The following is a 14,114-nucleotide window of genomic DNA, read 5'->3' as shown; positions in this document are numbered from 1 at the left end:
CGTAGCTCTTAATAGTCTCTTTCTGTCTGGAGGAGATATAATTCAAGTATTGTACACGTACCCGGCTACTTTCAACACCCTTTGCTGCACTGGTATTTCTCCCTCCATTTCTCTTTTTTTTTTTTGCTGGCAGTTCCGTCAATACCCGCCAGCCTTTAAGAGACATCATGCAGCCAGGTCTCTCGGCTTGTGGCCACACCGTCCTGAATGCGCCCGATCTCGTAAGATCTCGGAAGCTAAACGGGGCAGGGCCTGGTCAGTACTTGGATGGCTGACCTCCTAGAAATACCAGGTGCTGCAAGCTTTTTACGTCTCTTGGGTAACTTCATCGTAGCTCTTAATACTCTCTTTCTGTCTGCAGGAGATATAATTGAAGAATTGTACACGTACCCGGCTACTTTCAACACCCTTTGCTGCACTGGTATTTCTCCCTCCATTTCTCTTTTTTTTTTTTGCTGGCTGTTCCGTCAATACCCGCCAGCCTTTAAGAGACATCATGCAGCCAGGCATCTTGGCTTGCGGCCACACCGTCCTGAACGCGCCCGATCTCGTCAGATCTCGGAGGCTAAACGGGGTAAGGCCTGGTCAGTACTTGGATGGGTGTCCTCCTGGAAATACCAGGTGCTGCAAGCTTTTTACGTCTCCTGGGTAACTTCATCGTAGCTCTTAATACTCTCTTTCAGTCTGGAGGAGATATAATTGAAGAATTGTACACGTACCTGGCTACTTTCAACACCCTTTGCTGCACTGATATTTTTACCACCATTTCTCTTTTTTTTTATTTGCTGGATGTTCCGTCAAATCCCGCCAACCATTAAGAGACATCATGCAGCCAGGCCTCTTGGCTTGCAGCCACACCGTCCTGAACGCCCCCGATCTCATCAGATCTTGGAATTTAAACGGGGCAGGGCCTGGTCAGTACTTGGATGGGTGACCTCCTGAAAATGCCAGGTGCTGCAAGCTTTTTACGTCTCCTGGGTAACTTCATCGTAGCTCTTAATACTCTCTTTCTGTCCGGAGGAGATATAATTGAAGAATTGTACACGTACCCGGCTACTTTCAAAACCCATTACTGCACTGATATTTTTCCCTCCATTTTTCTTTTTCTTTTTTTTTTTTTTTTTTTTTTTGCTGGAAGTTCTGTCAATACCCGCCAGCCATGAAGAGACATCATGCAGCCAAGCCTCTCGGCTTGCGGCCACACCGTCCTGAACGCGCCCGATCTCGTCAGATCTCGGAATTTAAACTGGGCAGGGCCTGGTCAGTACTTTTATGGGTGACCTTCTGGAAATACGAGGTGCTGCAAACTTTTTACATCTCCTGGGTAACTTCATCGTAGCTCTTAATTCTCTTTTTCTGTCTGGAGGAGATATAATTGAAGAATTGTACACGTACCCGGCTACTTTCAACAGCCTTTGCTGCAATGATATTTTTCCCTCCATTTCTCTTTTTTTTTTTTGCTGGCTATTCCGTCAATACCCGCCAGCCTTTAAGAGACATCATGCAGCCAGGCATATTGGCTTGCGGCCACACCGTCCTGAACGCGCCCGATCTCGTCAGATCTCGGAAGCCAAACGGGGCAGGGCCTGGTCAGTACTTGGATGGGAGACCTCCAAAAATACCAGGTGCTGCAAGCTTTTTACGTCACCTGGGTAACTTCATCGTAGCTCTTAATAGTCTCTTTCTGTCTGGAGGAGATATAATTCAAGTATTGTACACGTACCCGGCTACTTTCAACACCCTTTGCTGCACTGGTATTTCTCCCTCCATTTCTCTTTTTTTTTTTTGCTGGCAGTTCCGTCAATACCCGCCAGCCTTTAAGAGACATCATGCAGCCAGGCATCTCGGCTTGCGGCCACACCATCCTGAACGCGCCCGATCTCGTCAGATCTCGGAAACTGAATGGGGCAGGGCCTGGTCAGTTCTTGGATGGGAGAACTCCTGGAAATACCAGGTGCTGCAAGCTTTTTACGTCTGCTGGGTAAGTTTATCGTAGCTCTTAATACTCTCTTTCTGTCTGGAGGAGATATAATTGAAGTATTGTACACGTACCCGGCTACTTTCAACACCCATTGCTGCACTGATATTTTTCCCTCCATTTTTCTTTTTCTTTATTATTTTTTCTGGAAGTTCCGTCAATACCCGCCAGCCTTTAAGAGACATCATGCAGCCAGGCCTCTTGGCTTGCAGCCACACCATCCTGAACGCGCCTGATCTCGTCAGATCTCGGAAGCTAAACGGGGCAGGGCCTGATCAGTACTTGGATTGGAGACCACCAGGAAATACCAGGTGCTGCAAGCTTTTTACGTCTCCTGGGTAACTTCATCGTAGCTCTTAATACTCTCTATCTGTCTGGAGGTGTTATAATTGAGGAATTGTACACGTACCCAGCTACTTTCAACAGCCTTTGCTGCACTGGTATTTTTCCCTCTATTTTTCTTTTTTTTATTTGCTGGCAGTTCCGTCAATACCCGCCAGCCTTTAAGAGACATCATGCAGCCAGGCGTCTCGGCTTGCGGCCACACAGTCCTGAATGAGCCCGATGTCAGAAGATCTCGGAAACTAAACGGGGCAGGACCTGGTCAGTACTTGGATGGGAGATCTTCTGGAAATACCTGGTGCTGCCAGCTTTTTACGTCTCCTGGGAAACTTCATCGTAGCTCTTAATACTCTCTTTCTGTCTGGAGAATATATAATTGAAGAATTGTACACGTACCCGGCTACTTTCAAAACCCTTTGCTGCACTGGTATTTTTCCCTCTATTTTTCTTTTTTTTTTTTGCTGGCAGTTCCGTCGATACCCGCCAGCCTTTAAGAGACATCATGCAGCCAGGCGTCTCGGCTTGCGGCCACACAGTCCTGAATGAGCCCGATGTCAGAAGATCTCGGAAGAAAAACTGGGCAGGGCCTGGTCAGTAATTGGATGGGTGACCTCCTAGAAATACCAGGTGCTGCAAGCTTTTTACATCTCCTGGGTAACTTCAGCGTAGCTCTTAATACTCTCATTCAGTCTGGAGGAGATATAATTGAAGAATTGTACATGTACCCGACTACTTTCAACACCCTTTCCTGCACTGATATTTTTCCCTCCATTTTTCTATTTTTTTTTTTTTTTTTTTGCTGGAAATTCCGTCAATACCCGCCAGCCTTTAAGAGACATCATGCAGCCTGGCATCTCGGCTTGCGGCCACACCATCCTGAACTCGCCCGATCTCGTCAGATCTTGGAAGCTAAACGGGGCAGGACCTGGTCGGTACATGAATGTGAAACCTCCTGGAAATACCTGGTGCTGCAAGCTTTTACGTCTCCTGGGTAACTTTATCGTAGCTCTTAATACTCTCTATCTGTCTGGAGGAGATATAATTGAAGTATTGTACACGTACCCAGCTACTGTCAACACCCTTTGCTGCACTGATATTTTTCCATCCATTTTTCTTTTTTTTTTTTTTTTTTGCTGGAAGTTCCGTCAATACCCGCCAACCTTTAAGAGACATCATGCAGCCAGGCTTCTTGGCTTGCGGCCACACCGTCCTGAATGCGCCCGATCTCGTCAGATCTCGGAAGCTAAACGGGGCAGGGCCTGGTCAGTACTTGGATGGGAGACCTCCTAGAAATACCAGGTGCTGCAAGCCTTTTACGTCTCCTGGGTAACTTCATCGTAGCTCTTAATACTCTCTTTCTGTCTCCAGGAGATATAATTGAAGAATTGTACACGTACACGGCTACTTTCAACAGCCTTTGCTGCACTGATATTTTTCCCTCCATTTTTCATTTTTTTTTTGCTGGAAGTTCCGTCAATATCCGCCAACCTTTAAGAGACATCATGCAGCCAGGCCTCTCGGCTTGTGGCCACACCGTCCTGAATGCGCCCGATCTCGTAAGATCTCGGAAGCTAAACGGGGCAGGGCCTGGTCAGTACTTGGATGGCTGACCTCCTAGAAATACCAGGTGCTGCAAGCTTTTTACGTCTCCTGGGTAACTTCATCGTAGTTCTTAATACTCTATTTCTGTCTGGAGGAGACATAATTGAAGTATTGTACACGTACCCAGCTACTGTCAACACCCTTTGCTGCACTAATATTTTTCCATCCATTTTTCTTTTTTTTTTTTTTTTGCTGGAAGTTCCGTCAATACCCGCCAACCTTTAAGAGACATCATGCAGCCAGGCCTCTCGGCTTGTGGCCACACCGTCCTGAATGCGCCCGATCTCGTAAGATCTCAGAAGCTAAACGGGGCAGGGTCTGGTCAGTACTTGGATGGCTGACCTCCTAGAAATACCAGGTGCTGCAAGCTTTTTACGTCTCCTGGGTAACTTCATCATAGCTCTTAATACTCTCTTTCTGTCTGCAGGAGATATAATTGAAGAATTGTACACGTACCCGGCTACTTTCAACACCCATTGCTGCACTGGTATTTCTCCCTCCATTTCTCTTTTTTTTTTGCTGGATGTTCCGTCAAAACCCGCCAACCATTAAGAGACATCATGCAGCCCGGCCTCTTGGCTTGCAGCCACACCGTCCTGAACGCCCCCGATCTCATCAGATCTTGGAATTTAAACGGGGCAGTGCCTGGTCAGTACTTGGATGGGTGACCTCCTGGAAATGCCAGGTGCTGCAAGCTTTTTACGTCTCCTGGGTAACTTCATCGTAGCTCTTAATACTCTCTTTCTGTCTGGAGGAGATATAATTGAAGAATTGTACACGTACCCGGCTACTTTCAACACCCTTTGCTGCACTGGTATATTTCCCTCTATTTTTCTTTTTTCTTTTTTTCTTTTTTTTTTTTGCTTGCAGTTCCGTCAATACCCGCCAGCCTTTAAGAGACATCATGCAGCCAGGCATCTCGGCTTGCGGCCACACCATCCTGAACGCGCCCGATCTCGTCAGATCTCGGAAGCTAAACGGGGCAGGACCTGGTCAGTACATGAATGTGAGACCTCCTGGAAATACCTAGTGCTGCAAGCTTTTACGTCTCCTGGGTAACTTAATCGTAGCTCTTAATACTCTCTCTCTGTCTGGAGGAGATATAATTGAAGTATTGTACACGTATCCAGCTACTGTCAACACCCTTTGCTGCACTGATATTTTTCCATCCATTTTTCTTTTTTCTTTTTTTTTTTTTTTTTTTTGCTGGAAGTTCCGTCAATACCCGCCAACCTTTAAGAGACATCATGCAGCCAGGCCTTTCGGCTTGTGGCTACAATTTTCGGCTTGTGGCCACACCGTCCTGAATGCGCCCGATCTCGTCAGATCTCGGAAGTTAAACGGGGCAGGACCTGGTCAGTACATGAATGTGAGACCTCCTGGAAATACCTGGTGCTGCAAGCTTTTTCGTCTCCTGGGTAACTTCATCGTAGCTCTTAATTCTCTCTTTCTGTCTGGAGGAGATATAATTGAAGAATTGTACACGTACCCAGCTACTGTCAATACCCTTTGCTGCACTGATATTTTTCCCTCTATTTTTCTATTTTTTTTTTTTTTTTTTTTGCTGGAAATTCCGTCAATACCCGCCATCCTTTAAGAGACATCATGCAGCCAGGCATCTCGGCTTGCGGCCACACCATACTGAACGCGCCCGATCTCGTCAGATCTCGGAAGCTAAACGGGGCAGGACCTGGTTAGTACATGAATGTGAGACCGCCTGGAAATACCTAGTGCTGCAAGCTTTTACGTCTCCTGGGTAACTTTATCGTAGCTCTTAATACTCTCTATCTGTCTGGAGGAGATATAATTGAAGAATTGTACATGTACCCGGCTACTTTCAACACCCTTTGCTGCACTGATATTTTTCCCTCCCTTTTTCTATTTTTTTTTTTTTTTTTTTTGCTGGAAGTTCCGTCAATACTTGCCAGCCTTTAAGAGACATCATGCACCCAGGTCTCTTGGCTTGCGGCCACACCGTCCTGAACGCGCCTGATCTCATCATATCTCGGAAGCTAAACGGGGCAGGGTCTGGCCAGTACTTGGTTGGGTGACCTCCTGGAAATACCAGGTGCTGCAAGCTTTTTACGTCTCCTGGGTAAATTCATCGTAGCTCTTAATACTCTCTTTCAGTCTGGAGGAGATATTATTGAAGAATTGTACACGTACCCGGCTACTTTCAACAGCCTTTGCTGCACTGATATTTCTCCCTCCATTTTTCTTTTTTTTTTTTTTTTTTTGCTGGAAGTTCGTCAATATCCGCCAGCCTTTAAGAGACATCATGCAGCCAGGCCTCTTGGCTTGTAGTCACACCGTCCTGAACGCGCCCGATCATATCAGATTTCGGAAGCTAAACGGGGCAGGGCCTGGTCAGTACTTGGATGTGTGACCTCCTGGAAATACCAGGTGCTGCAAGCTTTTTACGTCTCCTGGGTAACTTCATCGTAGCTCTTAAAACTCTCTTTCTGTCTCCAGGAGATATAATTGAAGAATTGTACACGTACCCGGCTACTTTCAACACCCTTTGCTGCACTGGTATATTTCCCTCTATTTTTCTTTTTTTTTTTTGCTGGCAGTTCCGTCAATACCCGCCAGCCTTTAAGAGACATCATGCAGCCAGGCATCTTGGCTTGCGGCCACACCATCCTGAACGCGCCCGATCTCGTCAGATCTCGGAAGCTAAATGGGGCAGGACCTGGTCAGTACATGAATGTGAGACCTCCTTGAAATACCTCGTGCTGCAAGCTTTTAAGTCTCCTGGGTAACTTTATCGTAGCTCTTAATACTCTCTATCTGTCTGGAGGAGATATAATTGAAGTACTGTACACGTACCCAGCTCCTGTCAACATCCTTTGCTGCACTGATATTTTTCCATCCATTTTTCTTTTTTTTTTTTTTTTTTTTTTTTTTTTTGCTGGAAGTTCCGTCAATACCCGCCAACCTTTAAGAGACATCATGCAGCCAGGCCTCTCGGCTTGCGGCCACACCGTCCTGAATGCGCCCGATCTCGTCAGATCTCGGAAGCTAAACGGGGCATGGCCTGGTCAGTACTGGGATGGGAGACCTCCTAGAAATACCAGGTGCTGCAAGACTTTTACGTCTCCTGGGTAACTTCATCGTAGCTCTTAATACTCTCTTTCTGTCTGGAGGAGATATAATTGAAGAATTGTACACGTACCCGGCTACTTTCAAAACCCACTACTGCACTGATATTTTTCCCTCCATTTTTCTTTTTCTTTTTTTTTTTTTTTTTTTTGCTGGAAGTTCCGTCAATACCCGCCAACCTTTAAGAGACATCATGCAGCCAGGCCTCTCGGCTTGCGGCCACAACGTCCTGAATGCGCCCGATCTCGTCAGATCTCGGAAGCTAAACGGGGCAGGGCCTGGTCAGTACTTGGATGTGTGACCTCCTGGAAATACCAGGTGCTGCAAGCTTTTTACGTCTCCTGGGTAACTTCATCGTAGCTCTTAAAACTCTCTTTCTGTCTCCAGGAGATATAATTGAAGAATTGTACACGTACTAGGCTACTTTCAACACCCTTTGCTGCACTGATATTTTTCCCTCCATTTTTCTTTTTATTTTATTTTTTTGCTGGAAGTTCCGTCAATATCCGCCAGCCTTTAAGAGACATCATGCAGCCAGGCCTCTTGGCTTGTAGTCACACCGTCCTGAACGCGCCCGATCATATCAGATTTCGGAAGCTAAACGGGGCAGGGCCTGGTCAGTACTTGGATGTGTGACCTCCTGGAAATACCAGGTGCTGCAAGCTTTTTACGTCTCCTGGGTAACTTCATCGTAGCTCTTAAAACTCTCTTTCTGTCTCCAGGAGATATAATTGAAGAATTGTACACGTACCCGGCTACTTTCAACACCCTTTGCTGCACTGGTATATTTCCCTCTATTTTTCTTTTTTTTTTTGCTGGCAGTTCCGTCAATACCCGCCAGCCTTTAAGAGACATCATGCAGCCAGGCATCTCGTATTGCGGCCACACCGTCCTGAACGCGCCCGATCTCGTAAGATCTCGAAAGCTAAACGGGGCATGACCTGGTCAGTACTTGGATGGGAGACCTCCTTGAAATACCTCGTGCTGCAAGCTTTTACGTCTCCTGGGTAACTTTATCGTAGCTCTTAATACTCTCTATCTGTCTGGAGGAGATATTATTGAAGAATTGTACACGTACCCGGCTACTTTCAACAGCCTTTGCTGCACTGATATTTCTCCCTCCATTTTTCTTTTTTTATTTTTTTTTTTGCTGGAAGTTCCGTCAATACCCGCCAACCTTTAAGAGACATCATGCAGCCAGGCCTTTCGGCTTGTGGCCACACCGTCCTGAATGCGCCCGATCTCGTCAGATCTCGGAAGCTAAACGGGGCAGGGCCTGGTCAGTACTTGAATGGGAGACCTCCTAGAAATACGAGGTGCTGCAAGCTTTTTATGTCTCCTGGGTAACTTCATCGTAGCTCTTAATACTCTCTTTCTGTCTCCAGGAGATATAATTGAAGAATTGTACACGTACCCGGCTACTTTCAACACCCTTTGCTGCACTGGTATATTTCCCTCTATTTTTCTTTTTTTTTTTTGCTGGCAGTTCCGTCAATACCCGCCAGCCTTTAAGAGACATCATGCAGCCAGGCATCTCGGCTTGCGGCCACACCATCCTGAACGCGCCCGATCTCGTCAGATATCGGAAGCTAAACGGGGCAGGAACTGGTCAGTACATGAATGTGAGACCTCCTGGAAATACCTCGTGCTGCAAGCTTTTACGTCTCCTGTGTAACTTTATCGTAGCTCTTAATACTCTCTATCTGTCTGGAGGAGATATAATTGAAGTATTGTACACGTACCCAGCTACTGTCAACACCCTTTGCTGCACTGGTATTTCTCCCTCCATTTCTCTTTTTTTTTTTTGCTGGATGTTCCGTCAAAACCCGCCAACCATTAAGAGACATCATGCAGCCCGGCCTCTTGGCTTGCAGCCACACCGTCCTGAACGCCCCCGATCTCATCAGATCTTGGAATTTAAACGGGGCAGGGCCTGGTCAGTACTTGGATGGGTGACCTCCTGGAAATACCAGGTGCTGCAAGCTTTTTACGTCTCCTGGGTAACTTCATCGTAGCTCTTAAAACTCTCTTTCTGTCTCCAGGAGATATAATTGAAGAATTGTAAACGTACCCGGCTACTTTCAACACCCTTTGCTGCACTGGTATATTTCCCTCTATTTTTCTTTTTTTTTTTTGCTGGCAGTTCCGTCAATACCCGCCAGCCTTTAAGAGACATCATGCAGCCAGGCCTCTTGGCTTGCAGCCACACCATCCTGAACGCGCCCCATCTCGTCAGATCTCGGAAGCTAAACGGGGCAGGACCTGGTCAGTACATGAATGTGAGACCTCCTTGAAATACCTCGTGCTGCAAGCTTTTACGTCTCCTGGGTAACTTTATCGTAGCTCTTAATACTCTCTATCTGTCTGGAGGAGATATAATTGAAGAATTGTACATGTACCCGGCTACTTTCAACACCCTTTGCTGCACTGATATTTTTCCCTCCCTTTTTCTATTTTTTTTTTTTTTTTTTTTTGCTGGAAGCTCCGTCAATACTTGCCAGCCTTTAAGAGACATCATGCAGCCAGGTCTCTTGGCTTGCGGCCACACCGTCCTGAACGCGCCTGATCTCATCATATCTCGGAAGCTAAACGGGGCAGGGTCTTGCCAGTACTTGGTTGGGTGACCTCCTGGAAATACCAGGTGCTGCAAGCTTTTTACGTCTCCTGGGTAACTTCATCGTAGCTCTTAATACTCTCTTTCAGTCTGGAGGAGATATTATTGAAGAATTGTACACGTACCCGGCTACTTTCAACACCCTTTGCTGCACTGGTATTTCTCCCTCCATTTCTCTTTTTTTTTTTTGCTGGAAATTCCGTCAATACCCGCCAGCCTTTAAGAGACATCATGCAGCCAGGCATCTCGGCTTGCTGCCACACCATCCTGAACGCGCCCGATCTCGTCAGATCTCGGAAGCTAAACGGGGTAGGACCTGGTCAGTACTTGAATGTGAGACCTCCTGGAAATACCTGGTGCTGCAAGCTTTTACGTCTCCTGGGTAACTTTATCGTAGCTCTTAATACTCTCTTTCAGTCTGGAGGAGATATAATTGAAGAATTGTACACGTACCCGGCTACTTTCAACACCCTTTCCTGCACTGATATTTTTCCCTCCATTTTTCTATTTTTTTTTTTTGCTGGAAATTCCGTCAATACCCGCCAGCCTTTAAGAGACATCATGCAGCCAGGCCTCTTGGCTTGCGGCCACACCGTCCTGAACGCGCCCGATCTCGTCAGATCTCGGAAGCTAAACGGGGCAGGGCCTGGTCAGTACTTGGATGGGAGACCTCCTAGAAATACCAGGTGCTGCAAGCCTTTTACGTCTCCTGGGTAACTTCATCGTAGCTCTTAATACTCTCTTTCTGTCTCCAGGAGATATAATTGAAGAATTGTACACATACTAGGCTACTTTCAACACCCTTTGCTGCACTGATATTTTTCCCTCCATTTTTCTTTTTATTTTATTTTTTTGCTGGAAGTTCCGTCAATATCCGCCAGCCTTTAAGAGACATCATGCAACCAGGCCTCTTGGCTTGTAGTCACACCGTCCTGAACGCGCCCGATCATATCAGATTTCGGAAGCTAAACGGGGCAGGGCCTGGTCAGTACTTGGATGTGTGACCTCCTGGAAATACCAGGTGCTGCAAGCTTTTTACGTCTCCTGGGTAACTTCATCGTAGCTCTTAAAACTCTCTTTCTGTCTCCAGGAGATATAATTGAAGAATTGTACACGTACCCGGCTACTTTCAACACCCTTTGCTGCACTGGTATATTTCCCTCTATTTTTCTTTTTTTTTTTGCTGGCAGTTCCGTCAATTCCCGCCAGCCTTTAAGAGACATCATGCAGCCAGGCCTCTTGGCTTGCAGCCACACCATCCTGAACGCGCCCCATCTCGTCAGATCTCGGAAGCTAAACGGGGCAGGACCTGGTCAGTACATGAATGTGAGACCTCCTTGAAATACCTCGTGCTGCAAGCTTTTACGTCTCCTGGGTAACTTTATCGTAGCTCTTAATACTCTCTATCTGTCTGGAGGAGATATAATTGAAGAATTGTACATGTACCCGACTACTTTCAACACCCTTTGCTGCACTGATATTTTTCCCTCCCTTTTTCTATTTTTTTTTTTTTTTTTTTTTGCTGGAAGTTCCGTCAATACTTGCCAGCCTTTAAGAGACATCATGCAGCCAGGTCTCTTGGCTTGCGGCCACACCGTCCTGAACGCGCCTGATCTCATCATATCTCGGAAGCTAAACGGGGCAGGGTCTGGCCAGTACTTGGTTGGGTGACCTCCTGGAAATACCAGGTGCTGCAAGCTTTTTACGTCTCCTGGGTAACTTCATCGTAGCTCTTAATACTCTCTTTCAGTCTGGAGGAGATATTATTGAAGAATTGTACACGTACCCGGCTACTTTCAACACCCTTTGCTGCACTGGTATTTCTCCCTCCATTTCTCTTTTTTTTTTTTGCTGGAAATTCCGTCAATACCCGCCAGCCTTTAAGAGACATCATGCAGCCAGGCATCTCGGCTTGCTGCCACACCATCCTGAACGCGCCCGATCTCGTCAGATCTCGGAAGCTAAACGGGGTAGGACCTGGTCAGTACTTGAATGTGAGACCTCCTGGAAATACCTGGTGCTGCAAGCTTTTACGTCTCCTGGGTAACTTTATCTTAGCTCTTAATACTCTCTTTCAGTCTGGAGGAGATATAATTGAAGAATTGTACACGTACCCGGCTACTTTCAACACCCTTTCCTGCACTGATATTTTTCCCTCCATTTTTCTATTTTTTTTTTTTTTTTTATGCTGGAAATTCCGTCAATACCCGCCAGCCTTTAAGAGACATCATGCAGCCAGGCGTCTCGGCTTGTGGCCACACCGTCCTGAACGCGCCCGATCTCGTCAGATCTCGGAAACTAAACGGGGCAGGACCTGGTCAGTACTTGGATGGGAGACCTCCTGGAAATACCAGGTGCTGCAAGCTTTTTCGTCTCCTGGGTAACTTCATCGTAGCTCTTAATACTCTATTTCTGTCTGGAGGAGATATAATTGAAGAATTGTACACGTACCCGGCTACTTTCAACACCCTTTCCTGCACTGATATTTTTCCCTCCATTTTTCTATTTTTTTTTTTTGCTGGAAATTCCGTCAATACCCGCCAGCCTTTAAGAGACATCATGCAGCCAGGCCTCTTGGCTTGCGGCCACACCGTCCTGAACGCGCCCGATCTCGTCAGATCTCGGAAGCTAAACGGGGCAGGGCCTGGTCAGTACTTGGATGGGAGACCTCCTAGAAATACCAGGTGCTGCAAGCCTTTTACGTCTCCTGGGTAACTTCATCGTAGCTCTTAATACTCTCTTTCAGTCTGGAGGAGTTATAATTGAAGTATTGTACACGTACCCGGTTACTTTCAACACCCTTTGCTGCACTGATATTTTTCCCTCCATTTTTCTTTTTTCTTCATTATTTTGCTGGAAGTTCCGTCAATATCCTCCAGCCTTTAAGAGACATCATGCAGCCAGGCCTCTTGGCATGCGGACACATTGTCCTGAATGCGCCCGATCTCATCAGATCTCGGAAGCTAAACGGGGCCGGGCCTGGTCAGTACTTGAATGTGAGAACTCGTGGAAATACCTGGTGCTGCAAGCTTTTTACGTCTCCTGGGTAACTTTATCATAGCTCTTCATTCTCTTTTTCTGTCTGGAGGAGATATAATTGAAGAATTGTACACGTACCCGGCTACTTTCAACACCCTTTGCTGCAGTGGTATTTTTCCCTCCATTTTTCTTTTTTCTTTTTTATTTTGCTGGAAGTTCCGTCAATACCCTCCAGCCTTTAAGAGACATCATGCAGCCAGGCCTCTTGGCATGCGGACACATTGTCCTGAACGCGCCCGAACTCATCAGATCTCGGAAGCTAAACGGGGCAGGACCTGGTCAGTACTTGAATGTGAGACCTCCTAGAAAAACCTGGTGCTGCAAGCTTTTACGTCTCCTGGGTAACTTCATCGTAGCTTTTTATACTCTCTTTCTGTCTGGAGGAGATATAATTGAAGTATTGTACACGTACCCGGCTACTTTTAACACCCTTTGCTGCACTGATATTTTTCCCTCCATTTTTCTTTTTTCATTTTTTTTTGCTGGAAGTTCTGTCAATACCCTCCAGCCATTTAGAGACATCATGCAGCCAGGCCTCTTGGCTTGCGGCCACACCGTCCTGAACGCGCCCGAACTCGTCAGACCTTGGAAACTAAACGGGGCAGGGCCTGGTCATTACTTGAATGTGGGACCTCCTGGAAATACCTGGTTCTGCAAGCTTTTTACGTCTCCTGGGTAACTTTATCGTAGCTCTTAATACTCTCTTTCTGTCTGGAGGAGATATAATTGAAGTATTGTACACGTACCTGGCTACTTTCAACATCCTTTGCTGCACTGATATTTTTCCCTCCGTTTTTCTTTTTTTTTTTTTTGCCGGAAGTTCCGTCAATACCCGCCAACCATTAAGAGACATCATGCAGCCAGGCCTCTCGGCTTGTGTCCACACCGTCCTGAACGCGCTCGATCTCGTCAGATCGCGTAAGCTGAACGGGGCAGGTCCTGGTCAGTACTTGGATGGGTGACCTCCTGGAAATACCAGGTGCTGCAAGCTTTATACGTCTCTTGGGTAACTTCATCGTAGCTCGTAATACTCTCTTTCAGTCTGGAGGAGATATAATTGAAGAATTGTACACGTACCCGGCTACTTTCAACACCCTTTGCTGCACTGATATTTTTCCCTCCATTTTTCTTTTTTCTTTTTTTTTTTGCCGGAAGTTCCGTCAATACCCTCCAGCCTTTAAGAGACATCATGCAGCCAGCTCTCTAGGCTTGCGGCCACACTGACCTGAACGTGCCCGATCTTGTCAGATCTTGGAAGCTAAACGGGGCAGGGCCTGGTCAATACTTGGATGGGAGACCTCCTGGAAATACCTGGTGCTGCAAGCTTTTTAGTCTCCTGAGTAACTTCATTGTAGCTCTTAATACTCTCTTTCTGTCTGGAGGTGTTATAATTGAGGATTTGTCCACGTACCCGGCTACTTTCAACACCATTTGCTC

At 46.5% G+C, this 14,114-nt stretch overlaps 5 non-coding genes and 36 pseudogenes across 5 annotated transcripts; all 41 read left to right on the top strand.

Annotated features, from left to right (window-relative positions):
• Nucleotides 1-185: 185 nt before the first annotated feature.
• LOC136722636 (uncharacterized) lies at nt 186-304 on the top strand (annotated as a pseudogene).
• A 210-nt stretch (nt 305-514) lies between these two features.
• On the top strand, nt 515-633 carry LOC136722630 (uncharacterized; annotated as a pseudogene).
• A 211-nt stretch (nt 634-844) lies between these two features.
• On the top strand, nt 845-963 carry LOC136722646 (uncharacterized; annotated as a pseudogene).
• Nucleotides 964-1,190: 227 nt separating this feature from the next.
• On the top strand, nt 1,191-1,309 carry LOC136722540 (uncharacterized; annotated as a pseudogene).
• A 210-nt stretch (nt 1,310-1,519) lies between these two features.
• LOC136722480 (uncharacterized) lies at nt 1,520-1,637 on the top strand (annotated as a pseudogene).
• Nucleotides 1,638-1,847: 210 nt separating this feature from the next.
• On the top strand, nt 1,848-1,966 carry LOC136722564 (uncharacterized; annotated as a pseudogene).
• Nucleotides 1,967-2,182: 216 nt separating this feature from the next.
• Nucleotides 2,183-2,301, top strand: LOC136722483 (uncharacterized; annotated as a pseudogene).
• Nucleotides 2,302-2,840: 539 nt separating this feature from the next.
• LOC136722609 (uncharacterized) lies at nt 2,841-2,959 on the top strand (annotated as a pseudogene).
• A 219-nt stretch (nt 2,960-3,178) lies between these two features.
• Nucleotides 3,179-3,297, top strand: LOC136722573 (uncharacterized; annotated as a pseudogene).
• A 215-nt stretch (nt 3,298-3,512) lies between these two features.
• LOC136722479 (5S ribosomal RNA) lies at nt 3,513-3,631 on the top strand. The gene has a single exon (XR_010806329.1). It is a non-coding gene; the product is annotated as a 5S ribosomal RNA (ribosomal RNA).
• Nucleotides 3,632-3,840: 209 nt separating this feature from the next.
• LOC136722635 (uncharacterized) lies at nt 3,841-3,959 on the top strand (annotated as a pseudogene).
• A 214-nt stretch (nt 3,960-4,173) lies between these two features.
• On the top strand, nt 4,174-4,292 carry LOC136722534 (uncharacterized; annotated as a pseudogene).
• A 208-nt stretch (nt 4,293-4,500) lies between these two features.
• LOC136722509 (uncharacterized) lies at nt 4,501-4,619 on the top strand (annotated as a pseudogene).
• Nucleotides 4,620-4,844: 225 nt separating this feature from the next.
• LOC136722543 (uncharacterized) lies at nt 4,845-4,963 on the top strand (annotated as a pseudogene).
• Nucleotides 4,964-5,207: 244 nt separating this feature from the next.
• LOC136722508 (uncharacterized) lies at nt 5,208-5,326 on the top strand (annotated as a pseudogene).
• A 219-nt stretch (nt 5,327-5,545) lies between these two features.
• LOC136722558 (uncharacterized) lies at nt 5,546-5,664 on the top strand (annotated as a pseudogene).
• Nucleotides 5,665-5,883: 219 nt separating this feature from the next.
• LOC136722503 (uncharacterized) lies at nt 5,884-6,002 on the top strand (annotated as a pseudogene).
• A 216-nt stretch (nt 6,003-6,218) lies between these two features.
• On the top strand, nt 6,219-6,337 carry LOC136722523 (uncharacterized; annotated as a pseudogene).
• Nucleotides 6,338-6,547: 210 nt separating this feature from the next.
• On the top strand, nt 6,548-6,666 carry LOC136722574 (uncharacterized; annotated as a pseudogene).
• Nucleotides 6,667-6,892: 226 nt separating this feature from the next.
• On the top strand, nt 6,893-7,011 carry LOC136722470 (uncharacterized; annotated as a pseudogene).
• A 224-nt stretch (nt 7,012-7,235) lies between these two features.
• LOC136722469 (uncharacterized) lies at nt 7,236-7,354 on the top strand (annotated as a pseudogene).
• Nucleotides 7,355-7,570: 216 nt separating this feature from the next.
• LOC136722522 (uncharacterized) lies at nt 7,571-7,689 on the top strand (annotated as a pseudogene).
• Nucleotides 7,690-7,898: 209 nt separating this feature from the next.
• On the top strand, nt 7,899-8,017 carry LOC136722579 (uncharacterized; annotated as a pseudogene).
• Nucleotides 8,018-8,233: 216 nt separating this feature from the next.
• Nucleotides 8,234-8,352, top strand: LOC136722465 (uncharacterized; annotated as a pseudogene).
• A 210-nt stretch (nt 8,353-8,562) lies between these two features.
• LOC136722593 (uncharacterized) lies at nt 8,563-8,681 on the top strand (annotated as a pseudogene).
• A 209-nt stretch (nt 8,682-8,890) lies between these two features.
• LOC136722622 (5S ribosomal RNA) lies at nt 8,891-9,009 on the top strand. Its single transcript, XR_010806352.1, has one exon. It is a non-coding gene; the product is annotated as a 5S ribosomal RNA (ribosomal RNA).
• Nucleotides 9,010-9,219: 210 nt separating this feature from the next.
• On the top strand, nt 9,220-9,338 carry LOC136722596 (uncharacterized; annotated as a pseudogene).
• A 220-nt stretch (nt 9,339-9,558) lies between these two features.
• LOC136722548 (uncharacterized) lies at nt 9,559-9,677 on the top strand (annotated as a pseudogene).
• A 210-nt stretch (nt 9,678-9,887) lies between these two features.
• LOC136722487 (uncharacterized) lies at nt 9,888-10,006 on the top strand (annotated as a pseudogene).
• A 211-nt stretch (nt 10,007-10,217) lies between these two features.
• On the top strand, nt 10,218-10,336 carry LOC136722530 (5S ribosomal RNA). Its single transcript, XR_010806333.1, has one exon. It is a non-coding gene; the product is annotated as a 5S ribosomal RNA (ribosomal RNA).
• Nucleotides 10,337-10,552: 216 nt separating this feature from the next.
• LOC136722521 (uncharacterized) lies at nt 10,553-10,671 on the top strand (annotated as a pseudogene).
• Nucleotides 10,672-10,880: 209 nt separating this feature from the next.
• Nucleotides 10,881-10,999, top strand: LOC136722595 (uncharacterized; annotated as a pseudogene).
• Nucleotides 11,000-11,219: 220 nt separating this feature from the next.
• Nucleotides 11,220-11,338, top strand: LOC136722502 (uncharacterized; annotated as a pseudogene).
• A 210-nt stretch (nt 11,339-11,548) lies between these two features.
• LOC136722486 (uncharacterized) lies at nt 11,549-11,667 on the top strand (annotated as a pseudogene).
• A 218-nt stretch (nt 11,668-11,885) lies between these two features.
• LOC136722628 (5S ribosomal RNA) lies at nt 11,886-12,004 on the top strand. The gene has a single exon (XR_010806357.1). It is a non-coding gene; the product is annotated as a 5S ribosomal RNA (ribosomal RNA).
• Nucleotides 12,005-12,215: 211 nt separating this feature from the next.
• On the top strand, nt 12,216-12,334 carry LOC136722518 (5S ribosomal RNA). The gene has a single exon (XR_010806332.1). It is a non-coding gene; the product is annotated as a 5S ribosomal RNA (ribosomal RNA).
• Nucleotides 12,335-12,550: 216 nt separating this feature from the next.
• LOC136722536 (uncharacterized) lies at nt 12,551-12,669 on the top strand (annotated as a pseudogene).
• Nucleotides 12,670-12,885: 216 nt separating this feature from the next.
• On the top strand, nt 12,886-13,004 carry LOC136722582 (uncharacterized; annotated as a pseudogene).
• Nucleotides 13,005-13,218: 214 nt separating this feature from the next.
• Nucleotides 13,219-13,337, top strand: LOC136722597 (uncharacterized; annotated as a pseudogene).
• A 212-nt stretch (nt 13,338-13,549) lies between these two features.
• LOC136722569 (uncharacterized) lies at nt 13,550-13,668 on the top strand (annotated as a pseudogene).
• Nucleotides 13,669-13,884: 216 nt separating this feature from the next.
• On the top strand, nt 13,885-14,003 carry LOC136722544 (uncharacterized; annotated as a pseudogene).
• The last annotated feature ends 111 nt before the right edge of the window (nt 14,004-14,114 follow it).

Source organism: Amia ocellicauda, unplaced genomic scaffold, assembly GCF_036373705.1.
Source record: "Amia ocellicauda isolate fAmiCal2 unplaced genomic scaffold, fAmiCal2.hap1 HAP1_SCAFFOLD_139, whole genome shotgun sequence".
Lineage (NCBI taxonomy): Eukaryota > Metazoa > Chordata > Actinopteri > Amiiformes > Amiidae > Amia > Amia ocellicauda.
Note: the sequence above shows the minus strand (reverse complement) of the source record. Positions and strands in the feature narration are given on the sequence as shown.